The sequence below is a fragment of the Protopterus annectens genome, chromosome 4.part0, assembly GCF_019279795.1.
Source record: "Protopterus annectens isolate FY-2018-M chromosome 4.part0, PAN1.0, whole genome shotgun sequence".
Taxonomy (NCBI): domain Eukaryota; kingdom Metazoa; phylum Chordata; order Ceratodontiformes; family Protopteridae; genus Protopterus; species Protopterus annectens.
Window position 1 is genome coordinate 703291291 of NC_056733.1, and position 21546 is coordinate 703312836.

Below are 21546 nucleotides of genomic sequence, written 5' to 3' on the forward strand. Positions count from 1 at the left end.
AATGAGTTATTGTGGCCGGAGAGGTCTGCCCAATTGAAGCCAACAGTAAATGTGCTGTAATGGTCTACACTATGAATGCAGGGAAAAAAAGATCCTATGATACTTAATGTACCACACAGTGAATCAAAATAACATGCATCTTAGCATTATGCAGGACAGCAGCAGGGTACTTGGAGATTTTTCAGCTCAGTCCCACACTGCTGCTACTCGCACATGCTTGTGGTAACTAGTTTACAGCAACAACAGGACACACACAAACACAAAAAACAGAGATGAGGCAAGACTGCTGAAACAGGACAAGGTGTTGCACAGTTATAATCTCATCAGTCTGAGTAGGTAACCAGCACAGACATGTGATACTGTGATGACCATGGGTGGCATGAAAGTCTTCTATCTGTCCTGGGTAACTCAGTGGACTGGCAGTCTTTCCTCTGTTTTTCTCTCTTCACATGTCTCCTCGGTTATAGCTAGTTTGCTGTTCTCGATTCACAGTATACTCCCCCCGACCACATATGTGGCACTACAGGGTGCCCCAGCTGCAGCGCAATCAGACTAACAGTATTTGATTCATACCATGGTATGACTCTGACCCTGAGTAGCAACCTGCCCTCACCAAGAATGATACCATGGTATGAAGATAAATTCTCGAATTCAACAACTGGCTAAGTTTCTGGTGTCATTCAAAGGGGCTCCAGTGTCTGTCCGCCTGGGATGAAAAGCTCGACAAGCCACGCTGCTTCGCTAGAGACAGCTTGGACCTGTCACCCTTAGGCTTTTGAATACTGGCCAAGGCTCTTGCCACCGCCATACTGCCTTTTTTAGGCAAGGCTCAAAAGACAAACCCACCGCCGTAATAGCACAAGTAACAAAAAACTGAAGGTAATGCTACTCAGTGCCAAAAGTCTAAACCTCAAAATGCACACACTCGAGGCACTCCTCAGTATGGAGAAAAATCAATATATGTGCAGTAACAGAAACCTGGTTTAAGGCTCCAGGGAGCACCCCAGCACTACCAGGTGCTACTACTCATACCATACATTTCGGCCATAGAACCCAAGCCAAAATACAAAAGGCGGGGGCGTATCCACATTCATCAAAGATACCTACACCTCCAGGTTAGTGGCACAGCACGATGCTTCAGAGATCATCCACGTGCAACTAACAATGGCAAAAACTGCAATTTAAACTGTAGCTTGCTACAGATCACCCACCATGTCCCAGGACCCCCATTCCTCTTTTCTGGAAACACTGGGAAACAAAGGTCCTACCAAACACCCTAATATTGGGTGATTTCAATTACCAAAACATTAACTGGGAGAACTACTCAAGTACTAACTCCCTTGCCCAACATTTCCTAGAATTTATAAACTCAAATGCCCTGGTTCAACTGGTCAACACTCCTATATCAGAGGTGACAACATATTGGACCTGGTCATCACCAACATGGGCGGCCGGTGTTCCACACCAGAGGTCAACCCCTTGCTGGTTAGATCGGACCATAAACAAATCACTTTGGATATCCACATTCCACCGCCACCCCCGGACAAGGAAACCACCATGAAAAACTTTTCAAAAGCAAACTTCACATTACTTAAGACTGAAGTGGAAAGTTTCAAAGCCTCCATGCTGAAGGATAACACTGTCCAAACTGCAAAATCCTTTACCAATGCATTCTACGGGCACCTAAAAGAATGCATGGATTGTGCCATCCCAAGCAAAACCAAGACTCACTCTTCCAAGAAAAGGAAACCAGTCTGATGTACTCCTGCCATAAACAAGCTATACAACAGAAGGAGTAAACTAGTATAGAAAAGAGTAAAATCCCAAGAAGGGAAGACATCCCTGATCAGTATCAGCAAGAAACTAAGATCCCTCAAAAAATCATCCAAGGAGAGCTTTGAAAGAAAAATTGCCAAGGACTCCAAAGATAACCACAATGCATTCTTTAGCTATGTCAAGAATCTTAAGTGGCAATGCTCAGATCTACTCGGAGTTAGTGCAGAATGGCACAAAATACACTGAACCGACCGCTATTGCCAACTTCCTGGCAGACAGGTTCAGTGCAAACTTCACCCCCGTCTCACCCCCAAAAGGGCCCATAACCATACCAGAAGAATGTAGAGTCCCTGAAATCACAAACACTCAGGTTAAAACAGCCCTCTCCAAAGCCAAGCACAGCATCAATGGGACCGGACAGTGTCCCAGGCTGCGTCCTACACGAGCTCAAAGACTAACTTACCCCCTCACCTAAACACACTGTTCAAACTCAGCCTCTCCTCAGGCTACATACCTATAGAGTGGCGCACAGCATTGGTTATTCCACTCCACAATGGTGGAGCTACAACAAACCCCGGGAACTATTGCCCTATAAGCCTGACAGCTTGGCCTGCAAGGCTATGGAGCGCATCATCATGGAACTCATTATCAGAGACATTGGGAACCTCCAAACACTGGACCCTACCCAGTTTGGCTTTGTTAAGGGTAGATCATGCCTCCTAAAGCTAGTGGACTTCTTTGAGACAGTTATCAAGGCTATAGACAAGGGAAAGGTGGTACACACAGCCTACCTAGACCTCGCTAAGGCATTCAACACCATTCCACATTCTGGTATTATAGACAAGCTCACCAGCCTGAACATAAACCCCTACATCACAAGATGGGTTGCCAGCTGGCTTATGGACAGAACCCACATGATGAGAGTTGCGGGAGCTAGGTCCAACTCTAAACCGGTTAGAAGTGACGTTCCCCAGGGCTCAGTCCTAGGACCCCTCCTGTTCGGCATATACGTCTCAGAAGTACAGGCAAGCACAGGAGGACAATAGCTGACCAAGTTCGTAGACAACTGCAAACTAGGGGCTATAATTGACTCTCCGGCTGACACAGACATCCTCCAAAAGGGTCTCACTGAGACGGATACCTGGTGTCAAAATCATGGCCTCAAGCTAAATGCCAAAAAGTGCATGGTCATCCCCTTTGGAAAAAACAAAGTACCCACAAACTACCACATAGGTGGTAGTCCCCTAAATACGGAAGACGTAATAAGGGATCTGGGGACCCAAGTAGATAGTAATCTCACCTTTGATAATCACATTGCCAAAGTGGTTAGAAAATCCTTCTACGTGGCCCACCTAATCACAAAAGGGTTCACATCCAGATCAGAAGAGGTCATTGTGCCCCTCTACTCATCAGACTCATCATAGAGTCCAACACCCCATTTGGGATGTACCTTACTGCAACAGCTGTAAATACCTTAGAAGTACCTCACCAAGAGGATCACTGGCTTCAAACAGATGCCCTATGCAGCTCGACTGAAGAAACTCCAGCTGTACTCAGTTGCATACCGCCTACTCAGAGTTGAACTCTGCCTGACATACAAGGCCATGTCCAATCCAGAATTGATGAACATGCTCCACCTAAAGAAAACCTTATCCCCTCGAGCCTCATGCTCTACGGATCTAAACCCCACCACAGCAATAAACAGGATGTGCTGGATTACAGATTCCTGTCCCAGAGACTTCCCATGCTTTGGAACAAGATTTCAATCTACATTAGGCAGAGCTCCTCACTAACGCTCTTCAAAAGAAACCTTGATGAGTGGATGGGAAACAGAAAGTTTATCCTGGGGATAACTTCAGTGGCTTTGCTGGACAGAGGCACAGGGAACTAATCTAAGGGGGCGGCAAAGGCCAACACATTTTAGCTAGGCTTATACATGAATTCGGGTAGATAGTCTAGTATCTACCTATGAACCAAGAATGGCCAGTTGAAATTATAACTAACACACATGCATTTGCCATGCCAGCATTTGCCTTTCTGAAAGGAAACACTCAGACATGAAAAGCAGAGGTTAGGCAGACCGATGAGATTAGAGGAGGTCATGTGACAGTATCAAAGTCAGCAGCTGAATGCACAGGTAGGGGCATTTCTTGGCACCCACAAGTGGCATAAAAGCCGCTACATGCCCTGGAGAAAACCACTGGGGTGGTGGTCCTTCTGCCCTTTTTTTTTTTTTTTTTGTTTTTACAGGTAGCCTCTGCCTACAGATTCTGACTTCCTGTCTGTGTTGGTGTGTGTCTATTAGCATTTGGTAGGTAATTACCTGAAAACTGGTAATTAAAGGAGTAGTCACCAAAACTCAAGCAAGTACAAATAAGGTAATACGTTAAAATGCATATTTATCTATACTACACTTACAAACATGGCACTAACTGCTTGCATTTGCCACTTTGCAGGTGTTTCTGGTGGTACATGCTGCAATATGATTGAAAAAGTACTGACTGAAGCTTGCAAAAGTACACTCACAATGGCCAACAGACATGCACGTAGCACACCTGCTGACCTCTAACATTATTAATTTGGTTATGAAAATTATATTTTTGCAAATACCTCTGTCACTGTGCATGACAATGTGATAGATAAGGTCTAATTCTGAAGCTATCACCTTTACTTACAATGAAGTACATGAAGCACACATGGAGGGAATTTGTCAGGATATGAAAATTACAGTTCTCATGTTTTTGTCAGTATCCTTGTAAGGGAGCATGAGAAAATAAGATTAATGCATCATTTGGAAGATTATATTACGGTAGACACATTGGCCAAGAAACAATGTGCATGAAACACAACTACAGAGTTGTGACAGTGTGTTAGCTAGCTTATGAAACGTATGGTTTACTTCACATTTTTGAGAATACCTCTGTAAGGAAATAAGGCAAAATTATGGAAAAGGTCTTGTTTTGAAGCTGCCATCAGTATTTATGATGTGATGACAGAACAGGAATTGCATGTGGTGTACAAGGGCATATCGGTCTATTATCTACGTTATCAAAGTTATGTAATTTTCCGTATTTTTGTGAACTCTTCTGGAACATGTCAAGATGCTGACTAAGGCCTCATTTTACAGCCACCATAAACACTTGTGACAGGACATGCACTGAAAGTGGTACACAGAGACAGATGTTACAGTTTAAAGGTTACGAAGATCACATATTATTCATAATTGTGTGAATAACTCTCCAAGCATTAAGAGTAAGGTCTCATTTTGAAACTGCTATCAAAACTTACAACTTGACAAGACATGAGTTGTAGGTAGCACACACAGACAAAAAAAGTTTGACAGAGTATGAAAATTATATTGGTCTTTTAATATTTTTGCAAGATGATGCGCAAAGTATAGGCTGGACTTACAAAGACATTGTCACCAAAAATCCTGACATTACCACTCTTGCAGAAATAGAATACTTTGTCACATTATGGAAATTATATTTATTATTATTATTCTATGGCAGGTGCAATGGTTAATGTCACCTCACAGTAAGAGGTTCTCTGGTTCAATTCTCGGTTGGGGTGTCTTCTGTGCAGAGTCTGCATGTCCTCCCTGTGTTCATGTGGGTTTCCTCCAGGTACTCTGGTTTCCTCCCCACATGACATGCATCTTGAGTGTTTCCACCAGTGCCTCCACTAAAAATAGGGTCTGTCCAGACATTCCTGGTCAACAAATGTTAAATAAATATGATGATGATGATATAATTATGCCTAGATCTGTGGAATGGAGCAAACGGGCAACAAAGATGATCCATTTTGAAGCTCATGTTAGCCCATACACACTATCCACGGATATAAGACCTTGATTGTTGCAGGTGCTGAGATACAATAGCTTGTTTAGTTGCCAGATTTTTAGTAGTATGATGTCAGTCATTTCCATGCATATCAGTAAACGAGCATGTAATTTTACTACTTGAGGTCTCATTTTTGAAGGTGACATCCAAACAAATAAATCAGGTACAGATAAGTACATATATGCATGAGATGACTAACAAGATATTGCAACTTCTCTTGCAAAATACGCAAGAAAATCTGCACAACATTGGTGCTGAACAACAATCACATTTTTGACTTTGTAACTGCAGTGTCAACATGTATAGTACAGTCATGATTTATCTCTGAAAATCATCTGCACTGACACTTTTGGTGTAGCTGTTATGGTTCAAGAGTTATGACCATTTGCTTGTAGTACGAGATCATAAATGGATTCTCTGAAATTGAGCTTTGGATGCACCAGTGCTCCGACAGGAGGAAGTCAACAGCCACCAGTCTTCAGCTGTTCCAGAGCAAACAACTTGAAATGGGCTCTGCCAAGGTAATTTGGTCTGGAGGGATAGCACGTATTACTATAAATGGCAGAACACCCCCAAACTCAATCTTGTATTCTTTGCTTACGAGTTCCCTCACCTAATGTGTCCACAGCCAATTCAAGCCGGTAAAATCTGAAAAAGGACAATGTTTGGCCATCTAAATGCTGGGGGTAGGGCAAGGAGTCCTAATTACTAACCTCACATTTCTAGCCATACTAGCTTTCTTGCTATTTTGCTCTTCATAAAACCCTTGTGCATAACCTTGAATACAACAATATATGTGACCCAATCCCATAGCTTGTTTATTCTCAATCTGGCCTTAGTCCCCCAGCTCATCAATGACCCTCTCTCAGGTTCATTAACACACTCCCCTAAAATGTTACATTAGTATCATTGCTTCTATGTTCTTACATTCCCCGACTCTAAACACAGTGGCATAATTATTGCTGGCCAACAGAAGCTTTAACCGAACATTATTTTTTTTGGTCTTAAAAACAAATTATAAAACAAAAATAACTATTTACATAGATCCACAGCTGATCAATACAAAGTTATACATAACAGCAACAATTATTTTTCAAGCAAGTTTAAGCAAAAACTTATATGAATGTACAATATTAGAAGTTTTCATCATTATACTATGCAATTCTCTATGGGTCTGTCTGTGGTTTACCGAAAACTTTCTTTGAATGCCTTTTTCAATGAATCATATTCATCGAACCTCTTTTCAGCAAACTTTTTCCTAGGAAAAGGGAGATAGGTGGCCATTGTTACACATTTGCCCTTCTCCCCAAAGTAGTGCAATCTCAGAGTTGGTATATATAATTGGGGGGGGTGAACCCCCCCCCACACACATATTGGTTAGTTTAACCTTTTAAACTGATGTAGTTTCTGTTACTCTCTCTCTCTGGTGACCAAGTAGCTTTTTTATCCTTGTAAAAAGTTTAGCAGATTTGAGTAGAGTAAGGAATATGGTTCGATGAATTGGCGTTAGGGAAAGAACGTTTTCAATTAACTGATACAGACCCACTCACTACTGCAAACAACTTTTGCCATACTAAAATTCAACAATAAAGGGGGTGATTACTTTTCCAGTTTTTAGTAATTACTTTTCTGGCTATAGCAAGAACAGACCAAAGAAGAGGCATATGGGTTTTTGGAATTCTCAGAAATCGGAGCATTAAACAAAACTAAAGATTTAGAAATATTACAGCCATCTGTCCATAGAACTTAAACAAAGTTATTAACTTTTCCAAAAAGGGGAGACCGAACTTCACATTCATATCCCACAAGTCCAAATCAGCTATTATTTCAGAATCACATCTCCAGCATTTAATTCTATTTGATTTATAAATAATTGTAATTTTGTTACGGAGTGAAAAAAGGTCTGCGCAACCATTTCCAAGTGAACATTTTCCAGTATAATGAAGATGTAGTTTTATCTGTAGATTTTATTATTTTCTTGTATTCTTCAAAGAAGTCATTATTCATTTTTGAGAAGTAGTTCCAATAAGAATTGTCTAAATATGTGAAATCCAACTTTAAGAATTTTATAAATTTGTGGCAAACATGATTTTTTATTGCATTATTACTGATGCTTAAGAATTCCAATAATTTGGGGAATGATTTTTTTATCTAGGTTAAATATATTAACTTCTGTGTTCTTAAAGTCTATAAATATTTGTAAAGTTAAATAACTCTCAGAATGTTGACTGTATTTGGACCTTAAATGTTCAGTATATATTAGTGCCAGTTAAAATTGATGCCAATAAATTACTTTGCTATCTATATACTAGCATTTTGTTGAAGTTATGAGCTTCTAAGCAGTCATTTGTATATGCAACTAGAAACAGAAAATACACAATGGTTAGAATATGTGAACTTTTGGAAAGAGGAAATTATGTCATTTAATAGGGAATTTGAGAAGAGGGTTTAATTCCATTTACTCAAGAATATTTTAATACCCAGATAAAACTATTAGGAACTATTTGTTTATGACTGGCTGTGATAATTATTAATATTTCTTGATGCATCAGTTTCCATTTTGAATCACAAGATACATTTATCCACTGTGCTATAACATTTACAATCGTTGAAGTATACAACTGAATATCAGGGAATCTTATTCCACCATAACCCCAACCTTTTCTGTGCCAAAGAAAATTCTTGGTTTATTAGGATGCCAACAGATTAAGTAGAATATTGTTTATTTTCTTCATTTTTTTTTTTTGGTGGAGATTATACTAAAGATTGTAAGACCAGCAATAGTTTAGAGGGAATTACCATCTTAATTAATTGCTCTTCCATGGTAAAGAAGAATTTGTGTCAATTTTGTCACCAACCTGTTGAAAGCTTGTTTATATCATTTCTTTACTATAAGACATAATGGTTATACCATGGTATTTCATCTGATTGCTACTACAATTTAAGTTAGAATACTTTTTATAAGATTTTTTTTTATGTTTATTAATTAGTAATGTACTTGCATTAAGATTAATTCTCAAGTTTGAGATTTCTTCAAACTGAGTCATATAACTAATTATATGTTCTAATGAATTCTCTAACTTTGACACCACTAATATTCTTACTGAATCTAATACTATTAGCAAAGGATTCTATAACTAATGCAAAAAGTAAACGTGATAATGGACAGCCGTGTTTTATGTCTTTTTACAATTTAAAAAATTAGAAAGAAAATAACCAATTTTAACATAAGCCCAAGAGCTGTTGTATACCTTAGACATTAATGCAATCAGCTCAGTGTTTTAAACAGGTACAACCAATTAACTGAGTCAAAAGCCTGATCTAAATTGAGACTAATGATAGAAAGTTCTTTATTTTTATTTGCACAGTCTAATGAGTGTATTCTTATATTATTGTCCTGTACCTCTCTATTTAAAATAAACCCAGCTTGATAATTGTTAATTAGTTTAGGTATAAGATTGTCAGCTAAAATGGACACAAACATCTTACAGTCCATGAGTCTATATGAGTACGATCCTTAACTTGTTTTAAAACAGGTAATATAAGGGAATAGTTCCATGATGGGGGACTTCAGCAGCAGTTTTTATTTCTCTACAGACCTTGTCTAATATTTTAACTGCATCATCCAGTAGTATTTTATATACTTCTGGTATAAGACCATCTAAGCCCAGCACCGTATTATTTTTTTTAACTTTTATTTGAGCTTTTATTTCTGTTAAAGTGAATGGTCTATCATTTTTTTTATTTTTATTTGGTCACTTATTTTATTTATATTTTCCCTTACAAAAGTTTCAACTACATCATCATCTAGGCTATTTGTATTTACATTATAACCCACAAGAATACCTTTAATATCTGTTCCTCTTTCTTACTGTGTGTTATGTCTTTGATAAGATTTAATTTATTAATTTTCTTTAATCTAAGAGCAAGTTTATTCAAGTTTAAAGGGTTTACTGAATATGTCTGAAGTTTAAGATTTTCTAGGTTTATTGAAACTTTATGATTTAGAATTTCAACATATTTCCTATTTAACTTTTAAAGTTCAGACTGACTGATAATGTCATTTGGCTTTATATTTAACTTTAGTGAGTCTATTTTGGCCTGCAGTGCATGCAATTCTTTGTTCCATTCTCTTATTTTACTAATATACCAGCTTACAACTCTTCCATTTAAGTAAGTCTTAAGAGAATCCCACAGGACAAAAGCAGATACTTCACCATTCATGTTTACTTCTAGGAAATTTTTGATCTGCAACACAGCAACCCTTGAATCCTTTTATTTTAATAATGTACAATATTAATCTCCTGTGATGTATTAAATTGTCAGTTTATAAAATATTAAAAATTACAGTATTATGGCCCAATAATTAACATGAAACTATTGAAACTTCTCTGCTACAAGATACATTGTTCAAGACAAACATGTTATCAATATTTGTTCGAGTTCCATATCCATATGAAACACTACATTGGATGAAGCAGTGGTGTAGCGGTTAGCATTGCTGCCTCACAGCAAGAGGTTCTCCAGTTAGATTCTTAGCTGGGGTGCCTTCTGTGTGAAGTCTACATGTCCTCCCTGCGTTCATGTGAGTTTCCTCCAGGAGCTCCAGTCTCCTCCCACATTACAAAGACATGCATCTGGAGTATTTCTCCCCGGGCCTCAACTGAAAATAGTCTCTCTCCTACTCAGACATTCCCAGTAAACAAATGTCAAATAAATAAATAAATATGAATAATGGGTAAAGTAAGTTTGTTTTCCTTGGCTCATATACATATATGTGTGTGTGTGTGTGTGTGTGTGTGTGTGTATATATATATATATATATATATATATATATATATATATATATATGCATACACACATAAATGTATATACATACATGTACACATACATATATGGATATATAAATGTATATATATATATATATATATATATGTGTGTGTGTGTGTGTGTGTGTATATATATATATATATATATATATATATATATATATATATATATTTTTTTTTTATTCATTACATTTACAAAATTTAAGAGTTTGGCAGAAGATGTGACTCAGTTTCTACTGGCAGTGGAATCCTTGTCTGACAAAATACAACTAAAATCACCAGCCATTATGATTTCACCTTTCATGTAATAGGCTACAGTGTCTAGTAATTTTTTGCATATTTAGCTTCAACCCCTGGAATCCAATAAGAGTTCACCAATGTAATAGTCCCTTGTTCCACTCAATTTTAACTATGCTTAACACACCACTTTTATCAACATACATATCTTTTACTTACTGATGAGTTCTAACGAAATGACGGTGCCTCTTCTTTTAACTCAAAAGCCAGAACCTGCTAAAACCAAATAATTCCTTAATGAAAGTGTATTCACTTCTTTATTAAGTAAATGTGTTTCCCGTAGAAATACTACTTGAGCTTTATGCAACTGTTAGTATTTGAACAGACTCTTCCCTCTTTACTGGATTATTAAATCTATTAATATTAACAGATATGCATTTAAAATCAGACATTTACATAAGAGAGAGAAAAACACTGGGATAATGAAATCCTACTTATGTACAGACCTTATTATACACTTTATATATAAACAATATGAAATCTTCAGCTATGGACAATTGTAACAAATACATTACCTAATGTTAGACAATGGGCAAACTGTACAGCAACATCCTGATTGGAGAACGAACATTCTCCATCAGGGTATTAATGTACAAGTAATGCCCAGTGAAAAACAAGTCCGCTGCTTCATGGCAGCTTATCAAGCCGCCGTGGAGCTTGGACTGAAGAAAACGGAATAGCCGCCATTATTTTATGCTCGCTAAGCAGCCTTTTTGCTGTTTAGCGAGTGTAAAATAAAAGAAATACAGTGTGTGTGAGAGTGTATGCGCATCATGCGAGTAAGAGAGCGATTGAGAGTGTGTGTGTGTGTGTGTGTGTGTGTGTGTGTGTGTGTGTGTGCAAGTCAGAGAGAGAGAGAGAGATGGAGAGAAAGCGAGAGTAATGTGTGAGTGAATGATGCATGTATGTAAGCAGAGGAGACTGTCTTGTGAGGGAAATCGACAGTGTGAGACTGAATGAGTGTATGAAAGCAGAGGAGACTGTGTGTACATGCATGTGAGTAAAAGCAGAAGAGACTGTGCATGTGTGTATGGGAGAGAGAATGGGCTGTATGTAAAATTGTGTTTCACTTGCTTACAGGTTCATAGGTAGGTACTAAGCTATCTGCCCGAGGGCATTTATAAGCCTAGCCAGAGTGTGTTTGCTTTCGCCACCCCATTGATTAATTAAATGATCCTCTGTCAAGCAAAGCCAATGAAGTAATCCCAGGGGTGTATTTTCTGTTACCCATCCATTTGTCAAGGTTTCTCTTGAAGAGCGTTAGTGAGGGGCTCTGCCTGATGTAATTTTGTTCCAAAGTACGGGGAGTCTCTGTGACAGGAATCTATCCCTCCAGCATGTTCTATTTATCGTTTTGGCGAGGTTTAGCTACTAGAGTGCGTGGCTCGCAGTGACTTGGATTTCTTTAGGTGGAGCATGTCCATCAATTCTGAGTTGGACATGGCTTTGTAAGTCAGGCAAAGATCACCTCTGAGTAAGCGATATGCCACTGAGTACAGCCGGAGTTTTTTAAGTCGGGCTGCATAGGACATATGTCTGAGACCAGTAATCCTCTTGGTGAGGTACTTTTGTGGTCTTTCCACCTGTTGGAAGTGTCTTGTGAGGTACATTCCAAATGAGGCATTGTACTCTATGATGGGTCTAATGAGTGACAATTAGAGGGGGCACTATAACCTCTTTATTTCTTGATGTGAACCCTTTAGTAATTAGATGGGCCACATAGGAGGATTTCCCAACTACTTTGGCAATATAATTGTCAAAGGAGAGATTACTATCAACCTGGGTCCCCAGATCTCTTATTACCTCTTCTGTATTAAGGGGGCTGCCACCTATGTGGTAATTCGTGGGTGTTTTCTTTTTCCCAAATGGGATGACTATGCATTTTTGGCATTTAGCTTGAGGCCATGACTTTGACACCAGGTGTCCGTCTCAGTAAGGCCCTTTTGGAGGATGTCCGTGTCAGACGGAGAGTCAATTATGGCTCCCAGTTTGCAGTCATCGGCAAACTTGGTTAGCCATAGCCCTCCTGTGTTTGCCTGTACTTCGGAGAAGTATATGCCGAACAGTAGGGGTCCCAGGACCGAGCCTTGTGGGACACCACTTGTGACTGGTTTAGAGTTGGACCTAGAGCCCACTATTCTTACCGTGTGAGTTCTGTCTGTAAGCCAGTTGGCAACCCATCTCGTGAAGTAGGGGTTTATGTTCAGGCTAGTGAGTTTTTCTGTAATACCAGAGTGGGGAATGGTGTCGAAAGCCTTGGCGAGGTCAAGGTAGGCTGTGTGAACCACCTTTCCCTCATCTATGGCCTTGGTGACTGTCTTGAAGAAGTCAACCAGGTTTAGTAGGCATGATCTGCCCTTAAAGACAAACTGGGTCGGGCTAGTCAGGCTTATGGGGCGATAGTTACCAGGGTCAGTTGTGGCCCCTCCTTTGTGGAGAGGAATAACCGTTGCTGTGCGCCATTCTATGAGCACGTAGCCTGTGGAGAGGCTGAGGTTGAACAGAGTGTTTAGATGGGGGGTTAGTTCATACTGCAGTTCGTGCAAGACGCAGCCTGGGACACCATCTGGTCCCATTGATGCTGTGTTTTTGGCTTTTGAAAGGGCTGTTTTCACCTGTGCGTCTGTGATTTCTGGGACACTACACTTTTCCGGTACTGTTGTGGGCCCTTTTGGAAGTGAGAGGGGGGGGGGTGAAGTTTGCACTGAATCTATCTGCCAGGATGTTGGCAATATCAGTAGGTTCAGTATATTTTGTGCTATTTTGCACTAGTTTAGTGCATATCTGTGAGTTGCCACTTAGATTCTTAACATAGCTAAAGAAGGCTTTGTGGTTATCTTTTGAATCCTTGGCTATTTTTCTTTTGAAGTTAGCCTTGGATGATTTCATGAGGGACTTTAGTTTCTTACTGATACTGATCAGGGATGTCTTTCCTTTTTGGGATTTGCTATTTTTCTGAACTAGTTTCCTCCTTCTATTGTATAGCCTGTTTATTGCAGGGGTCCACCAAACTGGTTTCCTTCTCTTTGAGGAGTGAGTCTTGGATTTGCTAGGGATGGCACGATCCATGCATCCTAGTGCATTTGTAAAGGTTTCTGCATCTTGGGCAGCATTATCCCTTAGCGTGGGGGCTGTGAAACTTACCACCTATGCCTTAAGCAAGGTGAAGTTTGCTTTAGAGAAGTTTTTTACTGTGGTTTCCTTAGTTGGGGGTGGTGGTGGGGTGTGGACATCCAGAGTGATTAGTTTATGGTTTGATCTAACCAGTGACAGGTTGACCTCCAGTGCCACCTGTTGCCTATGCTGGTGATGACCAGGTCCAATATGTTTTCACATCTGGTAGGGGAGTTTACCAGCTGATCCAGGGCGTTTGAGTTTATGAATTCCAGGAAGCTCTGGGCCTGGAAATTTGTACTGGAGTAGTTTTCCCAGTGAAAGGTAGGGTAACTGAAATCGCCCAATATCAGGGTGTTCGGTAGGACTTTCATGTTTTCCAGTGTCTCCAGAATGGTGGAGTGGTGGTCCTGGGTCATGGAGGGTGATCTGTAGCAGGCCACAATCTGCATTGTAGATTTGCCCGATGTTAGCTGCACATGGATTACCTCAGAGGTACCATGCTGCGCCACTAACCTGGAGGTGTAGGTATCCTTGATGAATATGGATACATCCCCTCCTTTTGTGTTTCGGTCCGTGTTCTGTGGCCGAAAAGTGCGGTAAGAGTTGTAGCCCAGTAGTGCTGGGGTGTTCTCTAGAGCCTTGAGCCAGGTTTCAGTTACTCCACAGATGTCAGCGTTCTCTATACTGAGGAGTGCTTCGCGAGTGTGTGCAGTTTTGAGATTTAAATTCCTGGCGTTTAGTAGCATAATCCTCAGTTTTTTGTTAATTGTGCTGTTTACGGAGGTGGATTTGACTTTTGAGCCGTGCCTAAAAAAGGCACTATGGGGGCAGCAAGAGCCTTGGCCAGTATTCGAAAGCATAGGGGTGAGAGGTGCAAGCAGTCTCTTGCGAAGCAACGTGGCTTGTCAAGCATGTCGTCCCAGGCTGACAGACACTGGACCCCCTTTGAATGACACCAGAAGCTTAGCCAATTGTTGAAATTGATCATTTTTTCTTTATACTGAGGTATCATTCTTGGTCAGGGCAGGACGCTACTCAGGGTCAGGGTCATGCCAGCCTGGGTTGCATGATCAGAGAGCTCTTCCATGTCTCTTTTCATGTAGTCCAGGGAAGTACGTCTCAGGTCATTCACACCAACATGAAAAATGACAGAGTCATATTTGTACTTGTTCTGGAGTTACCAGAGTGCTTGTGTTATGTGGCGGATTCTGGCTCCCGACAGGCAGCTAACAGTAACCTTCTGCTTTGTCCAGCCTATTGAGTGGGACGTCAGTGTGCCTAACTATAGAGTCACCTATTACTAATGTGTTCGGTATGTTATTTCACCTTAAGGGCTGTGAATGTGCGGCACACTGATTTTGTGTTTTATGCGTTGTCTGGTTTGTGATGGGAAGTGCAAGTTGTTTGGGTGTCTGCTTTGGAGGTCTCTGATGCTTTTGCGGGTTTTTATTTAGAGCCTCAGAGTATGATTTTATTGTATTTATGTGTATTTTTTGCCAGTGCTGTTTTAGTAGGTCTGTGTGTGGCTGGAGGTCTAGTGCAAGTGTTAACCTTCGCCTCTTGACTGTCTGTTCCAGTCTTGGGTGGAGGCAGCTTAGCTTCCAGTTTGGCTATATAATTGCATCTCTCACATATCTTAATGTTATTTGTTAGTGTTATTTTATTTTAAGTACTGTATTATTTTTTTTATATACATTTGATGTAAAATGCATCCTCCAACACCATTAACATATACTACAGCAAGTTTGAAACAGTAGATGGAGGAACTATTTTACATTAAAATATATTAAAAAAATAATATAGTACTAAAAAAAAAACAAACAAATAAGCAAGTAAAATGCAACAATTTTACAGCGAGCCCACTGTCTAAAGACAATAATGCCCTCCAGGGTGTGTGTTAATGTTTAATTAATGCCCTTCCAGGGGTGTAGAGGCCCTCCGCCTGCAGCGTCAGACCTCAAACACCCCCTTGGCGGGGTGCTAATTACACATCAACACACACCCTGGAGGGCATTACTGCTTACATATAGCAATAAAACATTCCACCATGGAATAACGTATTTCTCATTTGTGGAAAAAGATGAACAAACTACCTCTCAAACTCTCCACTAGACTAAACACTTAGCTCATGCTTTTGATTCATACTGTGTCTCATTTTCAGTATGCATAATCTTAAAAAAGCCTGTCAGTGAATTATGAATAAGAAAAGTAAAACAGGTGTCCAGAATCTTTATTACAAGTTGACCAAACCAAATATCGCTACAATCATCTTTCCCTGTATTTCACATTATCTCTCTGGTCTACTACAAGGAGGAAGTAAGCTATTTTCATATTTATTAATTTATAAGTTAGATGTATAGGTTTTCTATTTTATTTACTATGTGTAAAGTTGTTTGTAGGATCATATGTTCAGAAATTACTAGCAGGTTAACTGCTCTTGTGGGCTACTAACAAACCCAGGCAATTACCCCATGTAAGAATCAAACCCTGCATCTTGTGCCTATAAGATGAATACGTTAACTCATTCACTCTGGAGCAGCTCAGGAAAAGCTGCCTGCGTAATTCCACCATAGGAACAACAGTGCAGTCTGAGCTCATTTTCAGAAAATCCATTTGTAATACCATACAGAAAACAAATGTTCATAACTCTAACTATAAGAGCTAGACAAAAAATGTAAACACGAAAGTTGTTCAGCAGACACTAACCTTTCCAACAGTGTAAATGTTGATAGTGTATATCAAAGTCATTATTAAATATTTGGCAAGGAAAGCTGATATTGTGCATATTTATTACCTTTTTGGAAAAACAAAGCATAATATCTTGGTCAATGTACCATGCAGACCGATACAATCTGAATGTAATTTATTAGTATGAATGTCAGCTTTAAGATGATACCTTAACCATTACTGTGTGATGTTCCTTTCTTGAGATATTCACAGAAATATGATTAATATATTATTTTTCATAACTGATAAATAAACTAAGCATAATATCTCCACCTGTAACAGACAGAGCCTACATAGCAGTGTAAAAGTTGTGCATCTGAATGTCAACTTCAAAGTGATGCATCATTTGTGTGATCTCCATGCTCCCTTGCAAAGATATAGGCGTAATAATGAAAAGTATTGTAAATGTATAATTTTCATAATCGTACAAGACTAAACAAACTGTGATATCTCTACATGTGTAGAGTGCACATACACAGTTCTTTTACCATGTTGTAAAGAGTGACACTGTCTTCAAAATGAGGTATTACTTGGCACACTGACATGCTCCCTTGCAAAGTTATTTACCAAAACATGAAAAAAAAATCATAATTTTCATAACCTAATTCCAAACAAACTTTGATTTCTGTATATGTGTCCAACATACAGGCACAATTCTTTTACCACGTTGGAACCAGCAATACGGTCTTCAAAATGATGTATTACTTGGCACATTCAGATGCTCCCTTGCAAAGTTATCTACCAAAATATGAAAAATAAATCTTAATTTTCATAACTTATGATCGAAACAAACTTTGATATCTTCATATGAGTACAACATACAGGCACCACTCTTTTCCCATGTTAGAACTATCAATACTGTTTTCAAAATGAGGTATTACTTAGCACATTCAGATGTTCCCTTGCAAAGTTATTTACCAAAAATATGAAAAAAAATCATAATTTCCATAACCTAAGTCCGAAACAAACTTTGATATCTGCACATGTCAAACATACAGGCATAATTCTTTTACCATGTTGGAACCAGCAATACTGTATTAAAAATGAGATATTACTTGGCACATTCAGACGCTCCCTTGCAAAATTATTTACCAAAATATGAAAAAAAAATCATAATTTCCATAACCTAAGTCTGAAACAAACTTTGATATCTGCACGTGTCCAACATACAGGCACAATTCTTTTACCATGTTAGAACCAGCAATACCGTCTTCAAAATGAGGTATTACTTGGCACATTCAGATGATCCTTTGCAAAAGATATTTACCAAAATATAAAAAAAATCATAATTTCCATAACCTAAGTCTGAAACAAACTTTGATATCTGCACATGTCTACAACATACAGGCACAATTTTTTACCATGTTGGAACCATCAATACTGTCTTCAAAATGAAGTATTACTTGGCACACTGACTTGGTCCCTTGCAAAGTTATTTACCAAAATATGAAAACAATCATAATTTCCATAACCATATAACCAAATAACTAATACATGTTAGTGTGGAGTATGTGCATATTGTTAACAGATAATAATTATTCTCGAAAGCTGGATACATAAACAAAAACTTATAATAACCATCACTGAAACCTGTGCTATAGATAACCTATACTTGTTACACCGTATCTGTATTATGATATTCAGCACTCTGACCTTCTGACCATGTATGCAGAAGCACTTCCCTGGTACAGAAATTAATTATTTCCCCTGCCAACATCTTCATTACTACATGTTATACACAAGTCCCTAAATGAAACATTCACCCAAATGTCCCCTTCAGGAAAATGTTGAGATACGCACAATCACCAAAATTACATATATATATATATATATATATATATATATATATATATATATAGCGTGTTAACAATGTATATATGTGCAATTACATTATGTACATACATATATAGCCATATACACATGCACAAATTATATATATTACACACACACACACACACAAAGAACAAAATCAGGGGGTTTAGGAGGATAGGCAGTTAATGAAGAATGAAGGGTGTTGTTTGCAATGACTCCAACCAGAGAAAAAACACAACCTGACTTGTACATTCATCAAGGTGATAACGACTTCTACTTATGTGAATAACAGTGACAGCAGCTGAGACTTTTCCCAGAAAAGTGATAATGACTTACTGCTATATTGTAATTGCACGTATTGCTAATATGATAATGACCTTCCTTTCATTACTGCAAAGGTATGCATGCTGAGACACAGGTGATAATTGCTGCACATAACCTGAGTAGGCATTCATCATATTACATTGTACAGCTGTTATGTAACACAGACTCAGTATCATCAGTAAGGAGAAGACCTGAGTCATTCAGTCAAATAGTATAACAATTAGGTATTACTGAGCCCTTCCTCCCACCTAAATTCCACACATGACTGACAAAGCCAGGAGAAGTACACAAAAATATGGTAGCTCTATGCTGTTAGTAGTCACCTAGTGATAACCTTTATCTCACTCAGGCAGTATAATCCCAAATAGAATAATACAAACAGAAGTGATGTAACCCAATGTAATTTGCAGACTGAGTTTCTATATGTCCCCAGTAACCCCTCCACTTCTTTGAATTCTGTATGCACAGGCACCAAAATAACACAAATTGGCCCAGCAGTCACTTCAGCAGTGAGACCATGTATGCACAAGCACTTCCCTGATACACAATTAATTATTTCCCCAAGCAACATCCTCACAATTATGTCCAGGTATACATGCACCCAAAATTAAACATTTCCACAAACGAGCCTTCAGTAACATTTCCTAGTATGTGCTACCACCAGCATGAACACTTCACCCAAGCAACCCCTTCAGTAGAATGTTGCAGTATGCACAATGTCCAAAATTAAACGCTTCCCCAAATGAAATGTCTGTAAGATTTGCTAGTATTAAACCACCGAATAAAGCATTCACCCACGTGAGCCCTTCAATATAATGTATGCATAGGCACCAGAATAAAAGATTTCCCTGAAACAACCATTTAGTAACAATTCCTGGTATGTACAAGCACCAAAAATGAAATATTCAGAAATGAACACCTAATGTGTAGTGACCCCTTCTGCAGTCTGTCCTACTATGCACAAGCACCAGAATGCAACATTTCCATCGACAACCCCTTCAGCATCTCTTCCAAGTATGCAAAAGAACCAACATGAAACATTCCCCCAATGGCACCTTCATTAGTATAGCCAGGTATACACAAGCTTTAAAATGAAACATTCGCCACGGGACCCCTTCAGTAGTATGTCCAAGTATGCACAAGCACTAAAATGAAACATTTGTCACGTGACCCCTTGAGTAGCATGTCCAAGCATGCACAAAAACCAAAATGAAACACCTCCAGAGGTGTTGGATGCTATTAACCATGCATAAATGTCTGAAAATAAGAAGACTGAATGAAGCAGGGACCACCCGAACAAGTCTGTGTTGTGGTTATATATATATATATATATATAAAAAAAAAAAAAAAAAAAAACAGGTACGTGAAAAGGACTGCATATGGATCAGCACGTTTGTAATGTTGTCAACATGTATATTGAATGAAATGTTCAATGGTACATTCATACCTAAATCCTTATAATGATTCACCATCTGAAGTGTATTACATATAAATGAAATTAGTGTTTATATAGGAGTTGGCTCAATATGAAGTTTTGTCAAATAACAATTATGCAATAATCATCGTCATTAGTAATAACAAACTATCTTAGTGATGCTAGCAAATTTGCTTAGCCACCACTTTTGATCCCTAAGGACTGTTGACACCACTGTGTTAAATAGCACAGGGCCCAACACAGAACTCTGGTGTACTTCTCACGTCATTTCTAAGTACTTGTAAACTACTGCTGAATGATGACAGACTCTTGCTAAATTATTCTTTAGTGGATAGATAGATATATAGATAGATAGATAGATAGATAGATAGATAGACAGACAGACAGACAAACAGGTACTTATTATATACAGCTGTTCTGAATTTTCTTTGGCACAATGAGATTTCAGAAAACCCAAGAGAGAATACAGATACATCATCTAAATAAATTTGTAACTAAATTAAATGGTGAGTCAACCAGAAATATTCATCTATATGTACATCTGAAATAAAATAATACAGAGAAATGATGTAACACTTGGGTAATTTAACTCTCTAGGTAATTTATCTGAATATTTTTGATAAGTCTAACAGATGGTCTCACAATACTACTTATGTTAACGATGAGAATAATAACTGAATTAAGTCACCATATATGCTTGATAAATTACGACCCACACTGATGCTTAATTACATATTTTGTCGTAGTTACTCTCATAACATGTGCTACATATGACAAGTGCTTCTTGTTTCTTTATTATTTTAATGCATTACACACCCCAGTTACTTATTTTCTTAGCTGGTATGCTCCACTTTGCTCTTGAACATAACAACTATGAACTCTGAATTTGGCAAAACATTTGTTACTTTTGCCTTCTGCTTCCTCACCATTTGAAAAAGATGAGTTTCCATTCTCAGATTTAGAGTTAGGGTAAACCTGATAGGAAGTACCAGAAAGTCTTCCCGAATTAGAAACACCAATAAAATATTCTAGTAGAGCAGTATTTGGCTGTACTGAAATATTTACTTTGTTGCTGTCAAATGCATTGTCCCAGCATATAGCAGGTCCGTAGTCCAAATGTGGAGTAAATAACATGTGGCATTTAGCTATAATTGTTATAATTAAAGCAGCAATAAACAAAAGGCTAATGGCAACCAAAGCAATGATCAAGTACATGTTTAAGGGGAAATTTTGTTCCTGGGTGATGGTATGGCTACCATAGCAGATAGAGGAGGATGACCGTTGTCCTTTACCTGCACTATAATCTTTTGCTTGCTACAATCTTGCTAGAATCTGATGTTTTGACGGTGCGTAAGGTTCTGATTTTGCCCGTTTGCAGTTCAAGGCT

General features: G+C 38.6%; 1 protein-coding gene across 1 annotated transcript in view; it reads right to left on the reverse strand.

Annotated features, from left to right (window-relative positions):
- DDX51 (DEAD-box helicase 51) overlaps positions 1-21546 on the reverse strand; it is a 523171-nt gene that overhangs the window by 204690 nt on the left and 296935 nt on the right. The gene's annotated exons all lie outside the window — the stretch shown is intronic.